General features: G+C 38.3%; 1 protein-coding gene across 2 annotated transcripts in view; it reads left to right on the top strand.

Annotated features, from left to right (window-relative positions):
* Nucleotides 1-24,480, top strand: part of LOC116160015 (nephrin-like) — a 231,959-nt gene that overhangs the window by 169,181 nt on the left and 38,298 nt on the right. The window lies entirely within an intron of this gene.

The following is a 24,480-nucleotide window of genomic DNA, read 5'->3' as shown; positions in this document are numbered from 1 at the left end:
AAAAAGCGCCCCAGCCTGTTAAGCTTGCGTCTGTAAAAATTTCAAGGTCAAATGAATCTTTCCTCAAATCATTTTTTGTTGTATAAATATTAGAAAGCCACCACTTTATATCGTTTCGAATAGGATCTGAAATAATCATTTTCGCATAATAGTTCTCATTATTATGTTGCAGAGCCAGATGTTTTTCCCTTTCTAAAAATTTGGTATACACCCAGCCGTATTTTACAGCTGGACATGCTGACGTTAAAATCCCTAAGAATTTTGCAAGTGTAATAATCTGGCAATTTTTCCTGTTAAGTAAAAGTTGAGACCATTTAAAAATCTTGTCTCGTTTTTCGGGTGTAAGTTCTATGGTCATTAAACTCGAATTATACATAAAGCCTAGAAACTTAAATTTTGTGTCCGGAAAAAGCACACTTTTTTCCAAATTTACAATGAATCCCAATGATTCTAATGTGGACCTGAGAATTTGAACACTTTGAGTGCATTCGTCCTTCGTAGCCCCCAGAACCAAAAAATCATCAAGAAAATTTACACAAAGCACGCCCCTGGCACACCGTACATGTTCAACCACCGGTCGCAAAAGCTTCGTGAACGTATAAGGCGCGGTTGCCAGGCCAAACGGCAAACAGGTAAATTCATAAAGGGTGTTATTAAACGAAAATCTTAAATATTTTCTATGGGCTGGTGCTATTGGAAGTAAATAATATGCATCTTTTAAATCGAGAGAGGCTGCAAACGAGTTTTTCTGAATTAACCTATTTGCTGTTCTGAAATCCTCCATTTTAAAATGCGGTGCATAAACATATTTATTTAAACGTTTTAAATTCAAAATAAAACGTTTTTTGCCATTGGGTTTATCGGCTAAGAATATTGAAGACAGAAACTGATCTTTCAAAAAAGTACATTTCTGTATTGCCCCAATATTCAGTAAGCTAGCAATTTCATTATTAATTTGGCTACTTTCTTCCTGACCAAAAGATTTTGGGCGTAGAATTACTTGATTTGGCTTTTGAATAAAAGGCAATTTATATCCTTTAATCCAACTCAAAACAATCGAGGAAGGATTTATAAAAAGCCAAACTGAGTAAAAATGAATGAGGCGACCTGCATAAACAGCATTGCATTTTAAATTTTTCCTTACCTTTAAATCCTCTTCTTCCACGTGCTTTGGTTTTTGTTGCGATAAGTCTTGGCTGGTTCCGACCGGTAGGCAAATTTTTGTGATCGGGCCGGCCTCGTCTCGGGGTAATGACGGACCGGCCTGAACGCGTTTAAAGGCCGACTTGATCCGGGTTTACTTCGGTCACTTACAGTATCGCCCCCCCCTCTTTCTATTAAAAAGAGGTTTTGGCACCGATTTAAGTTCCTTACTTGCACTCTCAATAGCTTTGAGAGACTTAAGCTTTTCTGATAGATCTGTTCCAAACAGAAATTCGGCAGGCATGCATTTTTCGGCAACCGCCTGCAGGTTCTTTAAATGGGGTGTTATAAGATTTTTTCTTATAACAGATTCACGATGGAAGAGATTAGTAAGTATACGGCCGGAGTTAAACAGCTCTGTCAATAAACCACTCCTCATATCTCCGGGAATATTCTCAATATTTCCCAGGATATTAGAGATTGCTTTGCCTAGAGCACAAAGCCCCTTTCCTAATTGATTTTGACCCTCGGAGTGAGAAAAATCTACCGAAAGAATAGGTTTTTGTAAGGCGGCTTTAACCTCTGGATTGAGAATCGGGGCCGTTAGCAAAGATAAATTTGAGGGTGTGTCATATTTACTTAGGATCGTTAATAAATCATCCTTTTTAAGGCCATTTTGCAAAAAAACCTTCCACCTCTTTGCAAGTTCATTGTGCAACAATGAACCGTTTTCCGCAGTGCTTTCTGGATCGTCGCCGAGCATATCAATGACATCCTCTGGTAAAGATACGTCATTATGAATTACAAGTTCATTATCTCGGGACTCACTTGACAAAACGCTACAGGCATCGTCAATTTTCCTTTCCTGAGTGGCATTACCTATACCTCTCGTATCGCCTAAAATAGATTGAGCACTACAGGCACCCAGATCTACCAAACTGCCCTCTGAAACAACGCTACAGGCGTCATTTCGAATAGCTCGATCAGCAGAATTATCTACAGAACGTGACAGCGTCGCAGTTTCGAGCGAAGCCCGCGGCATAGCAGAAGATGTTGACGAAGGCGCTAACTGCGCTGGAGCGGCACTTTTCGTTTCACGTTCACGGCGTACGTGACGACGGAAACTCCTGGACCTGCTTCGTCCCCGCGAACGCGAGCGTGCGCACGGACTTCGGGACTGAACCCGTCGCCTAGCCTCATGGCGGGGCTCGCTAATGGAATCTCGTCGTCGGCTGCGACTACGAGACCGGGAAATCCGAGATTGTTGTTGTTTTATACTCTTAAATTCCCTACGCAACTTCTTTAAAAGTTTCCGAGTCGATACGTGATCATCCTCGCTGCTCGCAGAGCAACTACGACTTCTATTCCTTTTGGATTTTCCCATTTCAACTATGGACGATAGAACGAGAGAAGTGTTTCGACAAACACCTGACCAAATTTGTCTAAAATTAGGGTAACATTAATACAATTACTTACGCCAGGAAATGATAGATCACACAATAAAAAACAAATAGGCCGAATGAACGAAATAAACGTCGCGAAGACCAGCAACGTGTTGATGCTCTGAGCACAAGAAACACAGTGAGAAGCCGGGCGCGGAGCATCAAGGAGGCAGGATTATGATGAGGCAGGGCCGGACTTATTTTCTTTAAACATTGTGCTCTAGAGTAGAAGAACCATATACTACATAGTAAACAAATTATTGTAATATTGAGGACTGGACCTGAAATATAATAATACATTATTAACTAGTAGTCAATAATGAGAACTGTCACGCTGTCACTTTTAGAAAACACAACCCGAAATTTCGCTCAATAAATGTTTAGACAAGTTCTCTAAAATGAATAATTGCCACCATCCGCCATTTCCAGAGAAATTACATCCCTAAAATTATCACATTTTGAAAAAATTCGAACGAAATTACTCTTTGAAAATATCTCAATGACAGAACAAAATACGGCCTGTTTGACTTGTACTTCTACGTACTTGATTGACATGTTAAATTAAGAAACAAAAAATTCTGTCCAACCGTTCACTTTCTTATCAATATAATATGTTAATTAGAGGATTTCAAGTGCTAGTAGTGAAAAAAATAGTATATATACCACGGTAGAGAAGTCTATTATTGCCTTCGCACCTTACACCCCTCGGCGCAAGCGCCTCGAGATGTAATCTTGGTGCTCAGGCATAATACTGTACTTCTCTACCTTGATATATAATGTACTATTTTTTTTTTTTTAATTTATACAGGCGTCGACTGCTAAGGCCATTTGCCTGTTTACACGGACTTCTATATTTCACAGTACTGTTATAACATGAAAATAATATCACGCCGGTAAGTATATACACCTTCAAATTTCTTTATATAGATCAATATTTTTTAAGTACATGAGCGTTTTTTTAAAATACTTCGTGTGCAAGTCAATCGGACATTACAGGTATCGCAAATCGGCCGATTTTGTCCCGTAAGCAGATATTGATGGGTCAATTTAGTGTGAACAATTCGTAATCTCGTAAGCACCACTTGATCTCGCCTCTTCTGTTTACATTTTAGCGCAGAAACTCCAATATTTGGTTTAATAATTTTTAAATTTGATTCCTCCCTGTCCCATTCCTTCTGCCATAGATTTACGATGATTTTATGAATTTCTTTTATCTGGTCATCTATAGTTGTTGGGATGCCAGTATCTGTCGCATTTACCATGTTTGCTGCAGCATTAGCAGCGGCATCTGCTCGTTCATTACCCAAAATGTCAACATGTGCAGGAGTCCATAGTAATACGGCACTTTTATTTAAAGTTTGTAAGTACGTATTGAGACATAGGATACGCTTAACATATTCATTTATAGAGAATATATCTTCAATAGCAGTTATGGCACTTAAGGAATCTGTACAGACGACGCATTTGATTTTGTTTGAAAAAGAGAATAGAAGTAATGCCTGCCAAATGGCAAATAGTTCTGCTGTGAAAATGGAACAGCATCGTGGTAGAGTCCATGAATGACTTATAGTGTCTACAGTTATCGCAGCTCCAGTACCAATATTGTTTTTTGATCCATCTGTGAAAATTACTAGATGGTCTTTAAAACATTCGATTTCATTTTTAGAAATGTTACGAAAAATTGTCGGGTTTGTTTCGCTTTTTCTGAACTTCGAAATGTTAATGTTTATTGTTGGCACGCATATGCACCATGGAACGTAGGTACTCTGTAGGCATAATTTCACAGGCATCGTTTAAAGTAATATTATTTCTAGCTACGAATTCCAGAAACCTAACCTTCACCGGACGCGGTATTGTAGGCCGCGAATAAAATTCGTTATTCGAATTTTCAAAAAGATTATAATTTAGGTGTCGTCTCAGAGATAAAATTTTACACCGATAGTTTATTACTAGTTGTGCCCTTTTAAGGTGAAGTGGTAGGATATTACTCTCTACGTGAACCGACATACGAGGACTTGTGCGAAAGGCTCCCGTGGCTTGACGTAGGCATGATAGCTGAATTGTTTCAAGTTTTTTTACTATTATATGCGAAGCTATCTCTGTACGGCTATATTGATTTTATAGCGGTTGTTCTAATTTTTAATCTTCAGGAATCACATTTCAATTTAAGTAATTATTTATTTACATGTACACTACGTGCCAACGAAAAACATTTTCAATTATGAATAAAAACTGATTTTACTAAGGAAGTAGATAAAGTCACGTAATCCTTATTTATGTAAACGTCATCTGATGCAATTCAAATTTTTTACCGTTTCCGAACACATTTTTTCACGTCAATTTCTAAGCAATTTTCAACAAAATCACCGTTTGTAAAAACCATAAGATTTTCGTAATTATACGAGAAATTTCAAAACTAACTTCAGTGGCAGTTTCTGCATCTTGAATAATAAACATAGCTTGTTGATCAAATAGAGACTCGTTTTTTCTTGTGCTTTATTGTGTCCTTGTATTTCCATTTCTTTGAAATAGCAACAGAATCCTTGCAAATGAAGCTACCAATATTATGTGGCGTAACAAAGTCAAAATGTCTAAATTGTCGATTTTCATCTCTGTCGGTGTACTATACATATATTACTTACCTAATCCTTAAAGTTTGTGAGAAAAACTTAATCGCAAGCAAGCAGCGCGATAATTTTGCATAACCGATTATATCGTCGTAAGGATTTATTTTACATTTTAAAGCTACAAAATATGACCAAAATTCTCTGGCACTGATAGCAGCCTTCATTCTGGAAACATTCATCATTACTTCTAAGATAGATTTTGTAATAAAAAGAAATATTTGTTTCTCTTCGACATAGAGCTAATAAATTGCAACTAATAGCTAGTCATATTGTCAATTGTCAATGAATCAACAAATTGTTTGGGAATATCCCCAGGTAGATGTTTCCGTGACAAACAAATGCGTAATATCGCCCACCACCTTGAATCTGTTAATAATTTGGCTTAATTCTTGCGTAGGAAGGAGATTGCAGTTTGCGATCGGCTGTAAGTAAAATAATGTACTTTTCCTCGTTGCAAGGTCTTTGTGTGTTATTCTCTCTGTTTATATATTTTGGAGTGGCATTTAATTGTTATTGGGGGCGAACCCAGCCCGCCCACCCTTAATGAGTTTTAGGCTTACACTTGCTTCTCGTACCCATATACTCTTCCTCCCGCCGCCCAAAATCAGCAACGGATTGACCATGGACTATAAAAATGTTTTTTTGGCAAATATTCTATACCTACACCACATTTCCGCTAAAGGATTGCCTAGCGGTAGGCTTACAAAGTAAAATAATAACAATTTAGATATTAGCCTAAAGTATAAATTACGCGGGCCGCACACCTCAAAAATGGTTGGATGGCGTAGGCGGTCGGTGCGTTCGGTTGGAAGTTGACTGGGTTGTTCAGGGCCATGTCGACTCCACACGGCCGTCATAAACGCCTTGTGAATGGAACTTCGCTAGAGTAAGAAGGAGGAAATAAGAAGGTGAGTCTCTTACCTGTCCAGGTCCACCTTCTCGTCGCCGTTTCCCGGCAACCTCGGCTGTTCGTATACGATCCTCTTCACGATTCAGCTAGGTTACGTGGAGCTTCCCAGCAGACCTGAACATCCCATACAACCAGTTCGCCAGAGAGAATCAATGGATTACGAGGTCCGGCTTGAACAGCTAATTCATCCGCATCGTGTGCATCGTCACCTTGCGGAAGTCGTGCCACTTGATACGCTCGTAATGGGTCACGTCACGACATCCCTGTAGTACGTGGGACAAGATGACTCCACCCGAGCGCACCCTCCCCTGCATAGACGTTCCTCTCTCGGGACATAATGGAGGCCTTTCGTAGAGTGGTCTGAAGAGCGTAATTGAAACGGGGTGTTGTAATAGAAATGATCGGCTGGCAGTGTCATTGGCGGCCTCCTGAACAATAGGAAATAATTGTTCAGGTAAATAAATTGGAAAAACAATTACTCGTGGTTATAGTCTGTGACACAGCGGACACCTCCATACACGCTTAACTGCGGTCTTGATGCAAGCCGTGCAGAAAATTGAGGACCTGATATTTTCCTTGGTTATTAAATTTTGGTTACAAATGCCAGACAGAAGTATTTCGACTTTTCGATCTTTTTCTCTCGGAGAACGCAAGAACTAAATGTAGATTTTATCCAAATTTTGCAGTTGTTCAGGTGTATTGAGCCTTTACTGACTCTGGAGTGCCTCAGAACCTGCCTGTGCAGATGGATGACTTGATTGTAAGGTTTGATTCCACGATGGTGTCCTGATAGTCGTCTCGGTTCGTCCCAGTTAGGTACTTTGCTTGCTTCCTTGCCGAGTCGTTAACAATGGGCATCTTAGCCCCAGATATTGTACCAAAATCCGATACAGCTGGGCAAAAACCAGCTAGGGGAGACCAAAAGGCGTGAAGCTTCATACGCAGTGTATAGATGCCAGTGAGTATGAGCCATGGTGACCAAGTTAGGACTAAGGTTCTGATCAAAGTAGTTGATGTGGACCTTCTTAGCATAGACGGTCGCTTCTCCTCAGCCTGTATGGTGGTTTATTACCCAATAATTAGCTTTGTGACAAAGATCAACGTTAAAGCCCTCTGGTATCTATTGGCTTCATTTATGCTGTGTTTTGACAACTTCTAGATGCTGGACCTTCTTGGAGAAGGGTGTCGCAATTACATATTATAACGGATGGGATTGGTAACAAGCTACTTTAAACCAAAGGTTTCAAGTAGATAGCAAAGGTTCCTAGTTTTCACTTCACGTTCTTTCACCATCATTTATATTTATCAAATTCAAATTAAAATCATCGACACCCATCAGATATAATAATTATTGTACTGCATCATTCTGTTTCGCTGCACTGTAGAAATGTTGGTAATTAAATTGCAACCCGTATATGGGGCCCCGGATTTTGCTTACTCGAATAATGTTAATTGTCTATGCTGGAAAAAAAGGTTTGGTTATAATACTTAATTGGATCTCGCGGATTCCTTTATATTAAAAGCACTTAATGCTCTCATTGTATTTTCACAAGTTTATGGCAGTAAGTCCAATCGTTTCTACAACCGAGTATCTCGTTTTTAATTGGTCGTTCGTTCCAATCACCATATTGGGGCTAAAATGCTATACTTTAGTATATGAGTTTACGCTTTTCTTTGTGTTTTTGCGAAATTCTATTCTAAATATTATTATTATTATTAAGATTTTTTTGGATAGTATGGCGAGACCAAACGAGACTGAACCAGGCCGAGACAAGACTTTAACTTGGTTTCGTCTCGACGTTACGAGACGAGACGAGACCTTCGCAAGTCTCGTCTCGTCTCGCACTAGTCAGAATTCATTAAGATGCGACAAATCTACTTACTGTAAACTCACGTCCCTTTGTAATCTACGTATACGGTCATAAGAGGTGGTATAATTCAGTCTGACTGGTCTTTTCGCTTGAGAGTCAAGTAAACAAACATCGCGAACACTTCGGTTAGCGATTGAGGTTGAATGCGTCATACTGAAGGGTAGGGATGGAGCTCGTACCTATTTGAGAAAGGGTTACGCCGCGCGCCCGTGTGTTATTTAGGATACACATCCCGCCTCGACCTTCTGACTAGGATCCTTGACCAATAAATCAATCATTGTTGATCTATGCCTCTTATTGCCCTTCTTCGGGAGCTACCTGAGACCGCGTCATAGCATATTAAGCACTCACGGAGCCTACGAATATATTCGGGTCCGGGGGTTTACAATAGCCCAACAACAAACTACGGCCAGCACGATGGACTGCACAATACACTCACCACCTACACGTGGGAGACACTCGCATTAAAGCGCTATTACGCCACACTCACGAATACTTCCGATGCTCTACTAAGCGTCCCTTACGATCGTGACCAGAGCGGGTTCGCAACATAACTGTTTTTTAATACGATCCATTAAGTCCCTTGCATCCATCCGTGCAGAAATCAGAATCGTGCATACTTGGACCAGTCGGCTTACCACATTTATCAAATAGGGATTACGTTAACTTTTTACATTACCTTTATCTAAATATTGTTTATTCAATTGGGGATGTCGATTCTTCCACATTATAAAAGTGTTTACTGCAGCTATGTTCTTGATATTCATAAACAATACAGGTGGCAATTTTTTCGTCTGTTACAACTGTATGCAGTTACCATCTTAGTTAAGGTATCGACAGCTTCTTTTGTGTTAATATAATGACATAAATATCCGTTTTTTTAATGTTCTTCCTTTTAAACGACTGCATCATTATACTTCAACGATAAAAGTATAACACATTTGCTCTTTTTTTTGAACATACGACACTAGTGTTACCTTGAACTGGAAACCATAAACTGAGAAAATTTGGATTTTGAGAATAGTAAACGTACTTATCAATAAGTTTTATCTGGGCTGAGGGATTAGTTTTCTCTACAACAGTGACGGTTGTATATGTCATACATATCTGACCGAGGGATTAACGCTGCGGAAAACTCATCACAGAACGAGCAAACAAGACGCAAAATCTTTCATCTATTCGACTGGGGGGTTTTTGTTCATCCGCTGTTCAGTTGGAGACTCCTTAAAATCGTGTTCAAACGAATAGGTGGTCAAGGTATGATGGGTTAGTTTTCTGCTAAGATAAGCTACAACGTGAATAAATACGCCCCTTCGCTTTTCTCGCTTCCACGTACACATTTTGGTTTCGAAAGTGTTACTTTCTAGCACCAGTACCCGCAAAATCCTTTCCACATTGGTGCTAGAACAGCGAGGTATGCTGCGTATACATTTCACTGTTTCACTTCTAAAAATAGGACGCGTGGAAGGTGAAATGAATACATCGCCCATCTTAATAATGCGTTCGCTGCCCCAAATGATACGCAATTCAACTTCAATTGGTAGGTACAGTTTAAAATAATCCGGCTCACAATTACGAAATTTCGTCACAAAAAAGGAAAACTGTATTCCTCCTCAGTTTGTATTCATAAAGTTGGACAATGGATAGTTAATACTCGTAATTACATTAAATGCCAAAATGTTGGAAAATATCCTTCCCGTGTAGCAAACTGTATAAAGTCTGAAAACTAAATTGGACGAAAAAATCTAAAGCGCTGTAAAGTCGGCCTTTGCCCTTTGCTGTCAGTAAATACCATTTCCCTTCTTCCATAAACTACCCAATAAAGTTTTCTCATGATCGAGGCCTTTTAAACCCGTTTAGTATATATTTCAATGCGTAATATAATGACCTGGAAGTAACCGGCGGGACAGTAGAAGACGAAAGATTACAGAACTTTTTTTATTGTAGTCGTACGTATGATAGGGTCATAGATAGGGTACAGGTACAGGAAAGACAAATTGATTGTTAAATGCGTTTTTGAAGTGGCATTTTCATTATTACTCAAAATTTCAATCTTAAAAGTGTACATTTAGGCACGATATCGATTGATCGACTTTAAACTTTGTATAAGTGTATGTATTCGATTCAATCCGCAATGACAAAAGTGGGAAATACAATAAATGCCAGGTTGTGAATAAAACCTCACATTGGAAACGTACTAGAATAATTTTGGAGTTCTTCCTGAGTAGAGACGCATATTCCCAAGAAAACGCCGCTATTGCACTTACGTTGTGTACTTTTGAGAAGCGTAGTGGTACAGAACAACCTATGCAACGCGTGAGAACTGAGCCATAGAAATGGAACAGAAGTGCACCGTTAAAGCTCAAAATGCTATATAGGAAGTAAAGGAACAGGTAAATACAGAGGGGCATTGGCGACAACAACTCTGCAAAGTAACATTAAAGTGCAGATTGTGTGTCTGAAACAATATGTGCTTTGAGATTCTAGTTGACTCGTTGAGGAAATCTATGGTAGTGGTAGGATGCCTCCGACACCTCTTTTGATCTAGGAACGTATTCCTTCTTATGTTCATAGTCACTCTTATTGCTAAAATGAAATGCTGTACGTGGGGTTTCTGGGTATAGTGAGTTCTAACCCACCCATATTTTTATTGTAGGATATTTCCTCTTCGGACACCTCGTCGAAATAGTTGTTCGGGTTTCTTACTCTTAGAGATATTCTTGTTTCTTGTATGGTCTGCGCATCTCTTTCTTTGAGAGAAGTTTCATCCAAATGGAAATTACATAACAATTTCCATAAGTTGTCGCATCCATAGAATAAGAGAAGTGCTTTTGTGGGACATTCCCTCCCGCTTCGAAGGGTTTCTGTTTATCCTCCACAATATTCTTACTCCCATTAGTGGCAGCTGATTAAGAAGTTATTCATTAACAATTAAACGCATTCAAACTTCAATACTCATTAATCCAATCGACACCTAGTCTAATTGGAATTTTCCGGTGCAACAACTGTTGTCGCTATCTACACCCCGGCATGTCTGCAAGACTGATAACGTGTAAACAACTCGATTTGGAACTCTATCCTGGTTTTCGCTTATGGCGATCTAAAATGCCTAATAATTAATTAACGGCGCTGAAATATCAAAATATTAATTGACCCCCTTCTTCCTTGGCAGGAGAGCGTTCGGCAGTTGTAAGAAGTAATTTAAATATTCCTACCGGAACGGTCGGAAAAACTGATAGTCATTAAAACTTACGTGTGTTAGCGGCGGTAAAATCAACAGTTATACAGTGTGTCCCAGATCGGACAAAAATTTTTTTATTCAATATTTCAATATTATGCTTGATGAAGAGCACAATAAGAATTACTAGGTTTAATAACCTATTAGAATGAAAGTGGAAAACGTTAAAAAAAATTATTTCAATCGTCATCAGTAGATTCGTCTGAAAATCGCACGACACTCTCCAACAACCAATCAAAAACTTTATTCGAGCATTATTACCATGGCAACGGAAAGATTTTCGCGGAAATTTTTTCTAGCTGCTAAACCTACCTAAAATTAATAAGTGGAAATTTTTTGACGTTTAGGGATTAAACGTCAAGATACGTTTTGTGAAACGAAACGAATCAGTAGGAACCGGTAGGAGTATTTTCGTCCCATGTCTCATCATTCTGGATAATTCTTCTTTAATAAGAGCTGTTGAACTCATTTTTCTTTTAGCAGGATCGGCTTGTAACTTCCGGTGGCATGCGTCTCGCGCGAAACTAGCTCCACTGGACTCCAAATCAGTAAAGGGGTCGAATTTGATGTTGAAGTCTTTGTAATACTTTTCTTGCAATTGTTTAGCTGATGAATTCCAAACAACTTTCACCACGCCTTCCTTATAAGATTCACCATTCTTCTTGCTCATGTTGAAGTTCCAATCTTTCAATATTTCATCCAATTCCTCCTTCTCATCCAGCTTGTACTTTTCTTCGCAAAAGCTCGAAAACTAGCTCCATACCGAGCATTTATTCCGCTTCGTATTGGCCGGAATGGTATGGTCTATTGCTTCGTCTATCTTTTGAAAAGATTCAGTACCAAAACGTGACATCTCTGAATTTTTCTGATTTAACTACTTTGTTTATACACAGGTTTCCATGGATTTTGTCCAACATCAACTTGATAATTTAAAACGCAAAATAAAATTTGAATCAATATAGAGTTTTGTTGCGGTGTCGTTGCGATTTTCTTACCGAATCTACACTCGTGCATTGATTCTTCCGCGAAATTTTGTATTCGTGCAGTCCAACAACGTAATCGGCCCTCGCGTTCCGCTCGGGCCGATTAATACGTTGTTGGACTGCACTCAAAAAAATTTCCGGAAAGAATCAATGCACTTGTGAGATTACTAGTGAAAATTTTGCTCTAAGACTTTTTCGGTATCTTTTATGGTAAAGCAGTTATGTTCCGAGGGATCTTAAGTGCTACACCCTGTATACACAGCTTTTTCCGTTCTTTAAAAAGGGACATTGAAAAATACTCGAGACGGGTTAGCCTTAGCATGTTTTACTTTTATGATGTAATATTTGTTGTAACTCGCGTTAATTAGTTGTTTCAATCGGGCCAATCCTGATACAATGTGAAGGGAAAAATTATATTGCAACGGGACGCAACAAGAAACTTGTCTCGAGCTTGAAATTGACAATGGTCGTTAGCACTCATTTACTTTAAAATAAATAATTAAAAACTGAATCCCCTAGATCGTATTGCTTTGGAGATATTTGTGAGAAACGTTTGAAACAAGTCATTTTACAACTTCGCACCCACACGACCACAAATCGACTCTGTAAGTCGTGTAACTTTTTATCACTTCTGCGACGAGGGTACAGTACAATGTAGCACAAGGTATAAAACATTTTTAATTTTCTTGTTTTGCATGACAATAAAAAGAGGGTTTGCATTGGTAGAAATAAAATTGCACCTTAATTTAATTTGCGCATCTCCAGTAATTAGCAAAATAAATGTCAACCATCCAACGTCAATAACAGTTGAAATTGGACTGGTACGGCATAATATGCAGATATATTTGCGATATATTGTTGAATTTTGTATGTAAGCTTTTAATGGCAAATGTAACTAATCTCTGTGGATCCCGTATATGTGCTTTCTGAAACACCTCGTCTGTTACACACCGAGACATTTACAAAAGAATTCTGTAATATTCCAGTATGTGAGAACATTCTGAAAACGATTTTATGTTCTCTTCAATATCGCGCAGCGTGAAATTTTTATGAACGTTTGAATGGTATCTCTAAACCGATCTTAATTAACAACGTAATGAATTTAAAAGCGTGTATCCGAGACTGCACTGCATTGCACAATAGTGTCATAAATTCAGTGCAATTTTATATGCACGTAAAATACATTTTTAGTACGCCAGCACACCTAAATATTGCACCTTTTAGTTACTTGTCCTACCCTCTTTCGTTTTATGACTTCAAGTAATTACTTGAATATATTAGAGTAGTCTGCTCTATTTTAACAGACTATTGTTTTATGAGAACTATGACTCTACTACGTTAGAAATAATAACATAAACACACGATGGGGTGTTGATATTATCATCTTACTTATGTAATTATCATTTATGAATTAGGTGCCTTGCGAATTAGTCAGAAACTACAAATGAGCAATAAAATGTGTCTTACTTTCGAAAGTTTATGGGAATTGTCCTAGAAACGGTTCTTTTCATTACAAATAAATGAATCGTAAAATAGAATTAGTCCCTCTTAATTAACTGCAACAAGTCCTCGTTTGCAATATTCCTTGTATCTTCCAACTTTAATTATAGTGACTCATTTAATGATCCACAAATCGAAAGCTTCGAAACTATTCCCATTATAGTTGCAATTCGATTAATCTATCAAAACAGTTCTCTTGTGACACGTCGTAAAATTACGTAAAATAATCAAGTGTTTGTAAATGAGTTTGATCAAGAAGTTAAAGCCACACTGAGGCATTTCGGAGTGTACTTAATGACAGTGTTGGATTGCAGTTGGTAATTACAACAATAAAATACCTTTGTAATTGCTAATAAATTGTAGGTCTTTCCATTCCTATTCAGTCAGGTACATTAACCTAAAGCGCCGCTTACACACAATAGATTATCATACGATTTACCTGGATTAACAAGGCGTTGCAAACGGACGGTTTGAACAACTTTTCGAACTGGACTACCGGTTCCAAAATAATCCGAGACAACCTTGTCAACTCTTCATTCTTGCTATTTAAGCAAAAACCACCTCCTTTAATAAAATAAACATCGTTATTCGGACTACCTGCATCGCTTATCTCGCACGTGACATTGTCAAAAAACCAATTAATTCTTGTACGATAACAACTTTTTATGAACATCTGAACAGATTAAACTTTAAACTCACGCAAAAATTTCCATTAAATGTAAAAGTTTTCCGTTTTAAATTTATGATACAAACTAAATACAACAAATAGAATTAAATAAATTAAACAATTACCGACTAAATTTACAAAAAGAAACTAGTTCAACTAAATTTTCCCATTCTGTGTCCATTTGACATACAAAAATTCCCAGGTCTACTAATTTTACATATAGGATGTCCAGATTACCATTTCCGATATTCATACCGAAATTACGTTAACAACACGTATTTTTACACTACAAGGTGGCTCGCTCTCATCTTCCGCATTGTATCAACCTAGAGGAACCACTCCCCCCATGTAGCTTACACAATAATATACTTATTTTTAAAAATAAGGTCGAATACGAGTTTCTTAGTAATTTATAGTAATAGTCAAGATAAACCATGATCATTTTATTTAAAAAAAAGAAAAAAAAATTATGATTCCCATAAGGAAAGGAAAACATTCAACAAAATATACCCCATTAATTAACAAGTTAGAGGAAATGACTCCAATGCCACAAAACTAATAAAAAAATCCTATAAATGTTAGAAAAAAAATCAATTAATAACTTTGAAGTAATAAGAACCATTATACAATTCTAAACGTTTAAAATTACAAACGTTGCTGAAACTGCAAACCAATTGGCAACACGTTTGGCACACCTTCCTGATTTTGAGTAAGGTATTCCTAAATATTATCGGATGAGCCTTTATATCTCAATTCTCTTTCTGTTGCGTTTCCAAGATATCCAATTATCCTATGCTGGATGCTAGCTATTTAGAAAAGGGAAAAATACACGCACAATATATTTTTTTGCAGGAGAGGTTTCGATTATTTACATTTTTTTTAACTATATAAACATCTATATACACAACGCGAGTTCGTAATAAATTGGGTCAACAGAAGCAGGTTTCGGTTCGAACCAGCGACGAAGGCGTTGGCGTCGATTTGAATATGTTTTAAGAATTTTATCCGCCATGACGGCCAAATTGTCCAATGATTCGGAGCTAATGGTTAAGACCACTTGCACTTGTTGAGGAAGTCGCCGTAGCCCCGGGTAGCGTCGTTTGTTGTTTTAAGGTCAGAGGATCGCAAGTCTCGATTTTTCGGTCGGTTACAATCTCACCTCTGGCTCCTTCAGGTGTTCCGACTATGGAGCCAGGACTGTCTCAACCAATCCGGTCGGTTGTTGTGCTTCATTTGTGCCGTATATTTGTAATATAACCGCGTTGATAAGGGCTTGTATATTGCCATTGACGAGAGCTAAATCTGCCGGGGCGAACTCATTAACATCCCGATTTTCTTCGTTTCCGCGTACTTCTTTACTTTATCTTGTTCAAGTTTTTGGGTCTTCTGTGATTCCCTTATGGTCTCGGTGAGTAGTAACAGGTGAGGGGCTATCTCTGGGGTGAAGCTCTCCGACTCCGGGTAGTGTCGTTCGTTGTTTTAAAGTCACAGCCATATGTATGCGTATGCGACTATCACGTAGATTCGGATTCGTAATCGGATCGGATCTCTACTACATCTTCGACGATAAAGATCTATTGGTTTTCCTGTGATCTTGGTGGTAACGATCCCAATACGTTAGTGGATAGTTTCGCAAATCGCCGGGTCGATACGGGTTTGGAGCAGCCCTGCGGGCTTCAAGTTTATGACTACATATTTGGTACTCAAATCAGTTACTGACGTACCTTGTGACGTACTTGTCCTAATAGTAAAACCTACATGAAACTCAAAATTCGCCGATGATACATACACTTCACTACAAATTTTGACTTACAACGCAAGTGAACTGGCGAACAAACTAACTTTACTCTTCAAACTTGGATCCTTGATGATCAAAACTGAATACCTTGAATGACATGAATGCTCCCTTTCTTGTTTCACTTTTTATCTCTAACACACCTAAAAGGTAATAAAATTTAACAAAATATCACACCTGCAAATTTCATACAATTTAAATGTCTTATCAAATTAATTGTTACGAAAACCGCACTGTGATACATAGTGTTTTTGACAAACCTTTAAGATGTACTAAAACCGCAAAGTTCTTGGGCCTTAACCTTTGATTGTACCCTTACCTGGCGACCTCGCATAGAAAGACTAAAAATGTTCAAAAAGCTAACATATAATTGAAGCACTGGCGCATACCAGGTGGCGCTCGGAAACAAAATGGCTATTAAAAATATACCGAGGGTATTATCCCAAATTGATTACGGTTGCGTAAGTATGTTCATTGGCTCGTGACTGCTATTAAAGGACTCATCGAGGAGGCTAGGAAAGCTGGGCAAAAAAAATCTAAATATGGAGCAGTAGTGCTGACTACTGACCTACAAAATATTATATCAGATTATCTGAGACAGAGAGCAATTAAGGTTACAAAAGGGATAACAAGAGCGGTATACGCAGGGGTCGGTACTCGGACTGGACCTGTGGCACATACTATACGACGGACTGATGGTGATGCTGCTCAATGCAGTTAAATTAGTTTGTTGCGCTGACGACGTAGCGATTAGGGTAACAGCAGAGAATGTGACAAGCCTTAACACCAAAACCTGTGTAACGCTCCACGCAGTAGATGACTGGATGAAAAAGAACGGTCTAAAGCTAACACCTGAAAAAACTGAAGCAGCGGTACTAAATACGCACCTACAAATCGTGCAAAACGCGATAAGAATACCGACATCAGTAGATTAATGCCCAAAATGGGAGGACCTACTCATGACAAAAGAAAAGTAATTACTAGCGCGCAGATTTTTAAGTGCTAAAAGCTTCCAAAATATTTATTTTTTATGTGCTTAAAAACATTAAAATATTTACTAAAAACTTTAAATTATTTTGACAATTTCGCAAAAAAAAATTCACCAATAGTAGCTGAACATTACTTACCAGGCATCTCCAAATTATCGATCGCAAGTGATTGTCGAATGTCCCTGAATAATGATTTGTACTGCGAGAAACACCGTTTCACGTCACAGGAAGTAAGTCTTGCGTATTTTAAGAGAGGGTTCATGGGATGTCGGTAAAATTTACATTTACATTTTTTAAGATACTGTTGAAGAATGAAGACGCGAACTAGTGCTCAATTTTATGCACGGTCGGTCCAATTGTACAACTGAACTGAACAAATTTGCGGTACTGTGGCCTGCTGACTTCCTAAAAATCTGTAATATTAGTCTTAAAGTTCAAAATTAATTAAGAGCGCTTGTTTTGAGAACCCTCACGACTTAATCGGATGCTGTTGACTGAAACCCATTTATTTAGCTACTGTTAATTGCATTTACGTAATTGACCGGATTGAAGTTTCTAACCATCCCAATTAATACCTATACGCGCGGTCTTTACTAGTTTTAAGCTTGTTTTCGTATAACATTGGAAACCAAAATTATCTAATAATTACGGGCTCGTCTTCTAAATGACAAAAGCTTTTGAATGCAAAAATCATTGTAATATCTTGACGGGAACGGTTGCAAACGGCGGATTAATTACAGCTTTTAATTACGGTAGCGGCGGCTGAAACAAAACTCGAGAAACTAAATCAAATACTTTTACCTTCTATCTTCAACTCCTGGAATAAACACAAATATTTTCGGCACGACACTTTTCGTAACAAAGCTGCTAACTTAACACGTTTCCAGATACCAGGTGTTCATCTACAGAGTGATCACTAAAACTGGTAACTTCAAGACGAAAAACGGATGCTTCATTACAATATGGGCATTCGATGCCAATGAATTAAATTGAGGGTAACAATCACCACTGGCATCGGAAACTCTTCTATAAATTTCTTTGAATCCCTCGGCTTTACTTGAATTTTCAATGGAATTACGCAATCGTAATTTTCGTAAGAAAGCAGAGTCCTCTAGTACAAGTGTGATAAACTGAGCCTAAACTTGACGTTTATTTCTCAAATTGCCTCATTTCGTACACCTCCCTTGTTTTAGTATCGTTATGATTGCTAAAGGTTGATGGGCTGTTGCGATAGAGTAACGCAGATTTTAAATACGTACTTGTTCAATTTGAGAATGATTGAAAGTCGATTTAAAAGATCTGCGAGTATGTTTAAAAATTACACCTTGCTTCTTATGCTATCATTTTTAAATAAATTACTATACGAAGACACTTTCGGCACCAGTATGTAGACCACCATCTCAGAATCTACTTTACAATCGAGAGTTATTAATAAACATCCTTAGTAAACCATAAGAAGGATGACAGTTAATAAAAGTTTCAGTTGCAGGAACTTTGATGCGCTAAACTTTGTGACATATTAAAGCACTAATAAACTACCTTACTTCATATGCACGAGTACTTCAAGATTATTAGTATGTAGCGGCGACACACCTTGATTAACTACACGCTATACCTTATTTACTACGCGTTAGGTGCTATGCTGGGCGGTTCACTTCGACGGCGCTCAAAAACGCTATTACAAAGGTTAACGTAGATTAATGCAAGAAAGTTTTTAAAAGCACAGTAGCACTCCGCACTTTCAGGACGGAAGATTAACATAAATCTAAAAAAAGAAAAGTTTCCCTCTGGGCTACACTCGAATGAATAAAATGAAATATTTATTCCTTGTCCTTAAGACACAGATCAATCTCCTTATAGTATGTCTTCGAGATTTGCACCACAAACAATTGACGATTTTCATGCCGACCGAAATGAAGACGCTCAGGTGCGAGCCAATTTCACAACGAGCGAGGAGTCGAATGCATGTTTTCTTCAGTTTTAGAAAGGGTTGTAATGCTTTGGATGTGAGAACGTCACGACTAATGATACTTTATATTATTATTGGGCTCTCATCTCTCCTCGAAATCTATAAAGACGGCAATAAAATTTACTGAACACGAAGAGCACATTTTCCAGTTCAAAGTTGCGTGATTCGCGTCAAACGGAATGCCTCCGAAAGCAAATTCTATAACTGTGTTACTGAGAAAAGATTTCCATTAACGTGCACACGATTTAATCAATTTATAACAACTGTCTGAATAGTGAATATGCGTATGACGGAGAAAGGGTTAATTTATCTGTATTAACTATCGACATTAAATTTCAAAGTAAAACAGCCGCGAGCTCTTCGAGTTCTCGAACCAAAGCAGTATTCTGTAACGCTGCTTTCAATTAAGCCTCAAATTATAGTTGTTTTGTAACAAAAATTTCTACATTGTAAATGCAGACTACTTTACCTTCTTTATAGTGAAAAACCTAAAAAATGATGATACTTAATGTGTTCTCGCGTCGTAAAATTGTTGGTAACATGAGTGAGCTATTATCTATCACTTTGTTGCGTATAATAAGCTTCACTACGTTAAAAGGGTTGCCACTTGAAGGGGTAATTGTAATACTACACCAGCCAGAAGGGAATGTTCAACATTGCAAGCAGCATGCATCGAAAAGTTGCAACAGGACACAAACAAACTGCAGATTGTAGAGAGTTAACTTCAGTTAAGGTGGTGAATTAATACAAAAGTTTAGAATAGTAGACGATTGATGCATTACAAAAAAATGTTACGAAAAAGCTCAGAATTAATACTGTAATTGCAAAGATGCAAAAAAAAAGAGTACGATATGGTTGGAAAAAACGAGTTTACGGGAACCAAAACGACAATCTGGTTCTTACAAACGTTACGTTACGTCCATTACGAGTAGGGACAAACTGTAACTGTAATTCCCGTCTCGTACGCTTATACCTGTGATACGTTCAAAAAAATTAAAATTGTTTTTAATTAATTAAGCCTTTCGCCGACATCGGAAAAATATGGGACCGATGTCAAATTTCAAGTTTTTTTAGAGCGCACCTAACTGATAATCGCGGTTTAATCGGCGGTTATCTATAACCGATTCAAGTAAATACGATTAATTATACTTATCCAAATAGTCGGAATGAAATCTCCAAATTCGTCAGTCCAGCAATGCCCTTTTTATTCCTTGGAATGTGAGGTCAAACGGCGCATTCTGTTATCACGCTGATATTTTCCTTAAAATGCACGACCTTGCCGGATTCAATCCTGGATTTTCGTATACCATTAGAAAGTTAAAATCGAACACTATAATTAACGAACCTAAAACTTGCCCTAAAGCAATGAAATGGAAAGTTTTTTACGTGAGTGTCACAGATATGGCACTTGTCAAACAACCGAGTTATTTTCAGTAGTTTCATTTATTTCATAATCCACTTGAACCGAGGTCACCGACTCAAATTGGATTATTGGATCAAACGCGGTTACTACCTACTGGGTCACTGGTTCAAACTGAATCACGGGGTCAATCTGAGCAACTGAAGGGAATATGAAGTATCCCAGTGACCCAGTCCAACTCTGGTTGTAGCTATGAAAATGGAGCGGGAGGGTTAGCATGAACTTTAAGAAATGGGCTGTGGGGTATTTCGGTAAACGGTATGTCATCGGCACTACCTTTGAGTGCGGCCACCATCTTGAATTTTTTTAATGGTAACATAGGTCATGTCTACGTCATTAGAAAGCTTATTTTTTTCTCTTTCTTACTACCTAAATCATGTAGTGTTAAATATGAGAGTAATGAAGAAAAATTGAAAAAAACATTACCGTGTGTTTGGCTGGCTGTTTGAATATAGATTCCTGAGTCTGGGGAGGGGATTGAAATATCCGATGATGCTTGCGTACCGATGTCTGCGGAGCCGAACGCTCCACCACCCCATTTGATCAATTCCTCCCTGATCACCCACTACAGTAGTAAAGTGGACCGCGGGCGCGAATATGCCCAACTCACGAGGTCGCAATATAATCAGGTTACAGTTACACAATAAAAATTATGGGCCAGTCATTAGGGAAATATATAAATATGACCGGAAGTTTGCAGGTTTGGATGTCCAGAATTAAAATACACAATCCGAGACATGCCGCCGGCGCCACCATCTTGCCAAGATGGCGCCCAAAAACGGTTGTTTGCAAATATCTCCAAAACTATGAGTTTTTCGAAAAATATGTTGAGTGCAAAATTGAAGAGGCAGAAATTTCCTACAAGAAATGTTCTTAGCATATTTTTGCTAATGTGAGCCGTTTAGGCCCAGAGCTGATTGAATGACAAGATATTCTGTTAATTTCTATAAACTGCCCCTATCTCCATATACCTATGCGTATAAATTTATCTTTTATAGTAAAACGGGCTATGCAATTGGTTTCTCGTTATATTTATAATTGACTGACTAACCGGCACATTCCTAGCATAAGTGCAGTGCGCTGGCTATTTACCCGTCAAAGTTTCAAAGGAACCGAAGTAGTGAAGGATAACATCTTCTCCCTTCGCTCAATAAGTGGGGGTGATACGACGTCGGCCTTACTTTAATCAAGGAAAGATGAGGTTTTTAACATTAGAAAAACATAAAGAGTTACAAGATCATATTCAAGTTTTTAAAAATAAACATGCCACCGCTGATGCAGTTGCCTTTGCCGGTGAGAAAGTCAAAGACAGAAATGATATTAATCTTGATAAATATCGATACCAGTGTTTTGTGAGGTCGGTAGCAAAAAGTAAATTTAATTTGGCTCGACAGCATTCATTGATAACATACTATCAGGTTCAACTATGGCGTGGCTGTCCGAAAGTAGTTGAAGAATGGGGTTGGAAGAAAACACAAACTAGCCTCACTCCAGTAACTACTTTAAAAGATCCTGCTTCCAAAGCACTACTTGCTTTTTTATCTTGTAAGTGCTAGGCGGCTTGTGGTAGAGCCTGCGGATGCAGGAAAGCAGGATTGAGATGTTCAATAATTTGCGGTGTCTGCAATGGGAAGACTTGTGAAGATATCAGCCAAGTGACACTGGACGAAAAAGACCTCCATTCGCTGCTTGATGATTCTTTATCGACTGCAGAAGGAGATTACGACGAGTAGAAAGAAATCGACATCGATTCTGAAGCTAAGGTAACCATTTTCCCCGTTGAAGATATGCAAATCAGGGAGCAAGGTCCGTCTGGCCTTTGCCAAAGATAATTTTAGTACGTAAGTGGATTAGGCCTACAGGGGAAACCACGTTAAAAAAACGCGCCGTGTACTTTACCTCTTGGGTGGTGTGGAGTATAGCATTTTAAATCGAAATTAATTGATCATAAATTATTAACATGGATTAATTAATTGATTCATTGAATAAAAGAAATGCCATTATTTCGTGATAAATATTTACTAGGAACATGTTTTATAGGAAACTAAATCTTTTTTAATTTTTCGCTCTACATACTTTTTCGAAAAACGCATAGTTTTGGAGATATTTTCAAAAAACCGTTTTTGGGCGCCATCTTGGCAATTTTCTATCACTCTTTCAAGCATTTCGACCGGAATCTTACGAATAACCCGCACAGTGTTTGCTTCTAGGTTTGCTTCCAATGCTTCAATTGTTGTCGGTTTATCGGCAAAGACTTTTGATTTGACGTAGCCCCAATGGAAAAAATCAAATGTGGTAATATCGCACGATCTAGGCGGCCAACTCACCGGTCCTAAACCCGAAATCAGCTGCTCTTCGAAATGATCTCTCAAAATATCCATTGTTTCACGAGCTGTATAGCAAGTGGCACCGTCTTGTTGAAACCAGATGTTGCGGAGATCACGGGCTTCAATTTCAGGTAGTAAAAAGTTCGATATCATGGCGCGATAGCGAGCACCATTCACAGTTAGGTTTCATTCCTGCCATCATCATTTTTGAAAAAATAAGGACCGATGACTCCACCAGCCCATAAACCGCACCAAACCGTTGTTTTCGCTAAGTGTAACGGTAGCACTTGAAACTCTTCGGGTTGCTCTTCAGCCCAAATACGACAATTTTGTTTATTGACGAAATACACGAAAAACATTCTTTACAGAACGCTGATTTTCATAACAAATTTGAACAATTTGTAGACGCTGTTGAAATGTAAGTCTTTCCATGATTAAATGGCAAACAATACTGAGTAGACATGTCGGTTTAGTTTGACAGTAGTGGTCTGCCTAAAAATCCCTATAGAAAAAAGAACCAGTTGTTGAATAACCCGTTGGAAGCAGAAACCGGACCAGAAAGGGAGTCGTAGCCAGTAGCGGCTGGTCCTAAAGGGCACAGGGGCACGTGTCCACTCAATCGCCACGATAAACAGTGGAAATAAATAGCAGAACAGTCAGTGAATTATTTCTATTTGACATACATTTTAATTTTTATAACGGATGGTATCAAACTTTCCTTCCGTCCTTCTGCAGGCAGATTGGACATAATAATAATTAATATGTACCGCAAAAGGCGTAAAACAAATCTTCCGGGCACAGTCTGTGGTGCCCGGACTCGCGAGCATGATTTGCTTGACCTTTGTTAACTTCGCGTACGCGAGAGTTAGCACAAATTTGCGGGCACGGAGCTACGAGTTCCCAGTACGCCAGCTGAAGGTGAACGATGTTTTTCAACGATGAAACGCATTAAAACTTTTCTTAGAAACGCAATGTCAGAAGATCGACTGAATGATTGGCAGTCCTGTCGATAGAAAAGAAATTCATTCAATCTATCCCGGACTTTGATAACAAGGTCATTGAAGTCTTCCCGTTTGAAAAATAGAAGAATGGATTTTATGTACAAGACATGAGAGGTAATTTGCCTGATCACGTTCAAAGATGGTGATAAAAGAAATTGTCTTTGAAACTACCTGCCGGTTTGTGATACTGGATGCTAACAAGGTTAAATTACAGATAAATAAAACTACAAGGAATGTCAAGGACCCGTTCTGACGTTTCCAGTTGGGTCGCATTCAGTTTCAGTCATATAATTTAGTTTCTGTATAATTGTAAATAGTTAGTTAATTTGTGTACATATATTTCTAATGAGTATATTACTTGTATTCTACCAAGCTTTAGTTAATTAATTAAGTATCTCCGACCTGGACTCCGATATAAAGTTACCCAGAACAGCTCCCTGTGTTCCTGAATGTAGGCAACCCAACATACACCGGTTGTCTTGACTCTTGACCGAACAGGAGGTGGCGTAGAAGGGAGATTTTTGAGGTCCTTAGGTTACGAACAGGCTAAGGGTAGCCTGTAACCGCTAGAACCGTTACAATACCTAAGATGAAAATT

Source organism: Photinus pyralis, unplaced genomic scaffold, assembly GCF_008802855.1.
Source record: "Photinus pyralis isolate 1611_PpyrPB1 unplaced genomic scaffold, Ppyr1.3 Ppyr1.4_LG1, whole genome shotgun sequence".
In the NCBI taxonomy this organism is placed as follows: Eukaryota; Metazoa; Arthropoda; class Insecta; order Coleoptera; family Lampyridae; genus Photinus; species Photinus pyralis.
The sequence above is the reverse complement of the archived record's forward strand: the minus strand, read 5'-3'. Positions and strand labels throughout refer to the sequence as shown.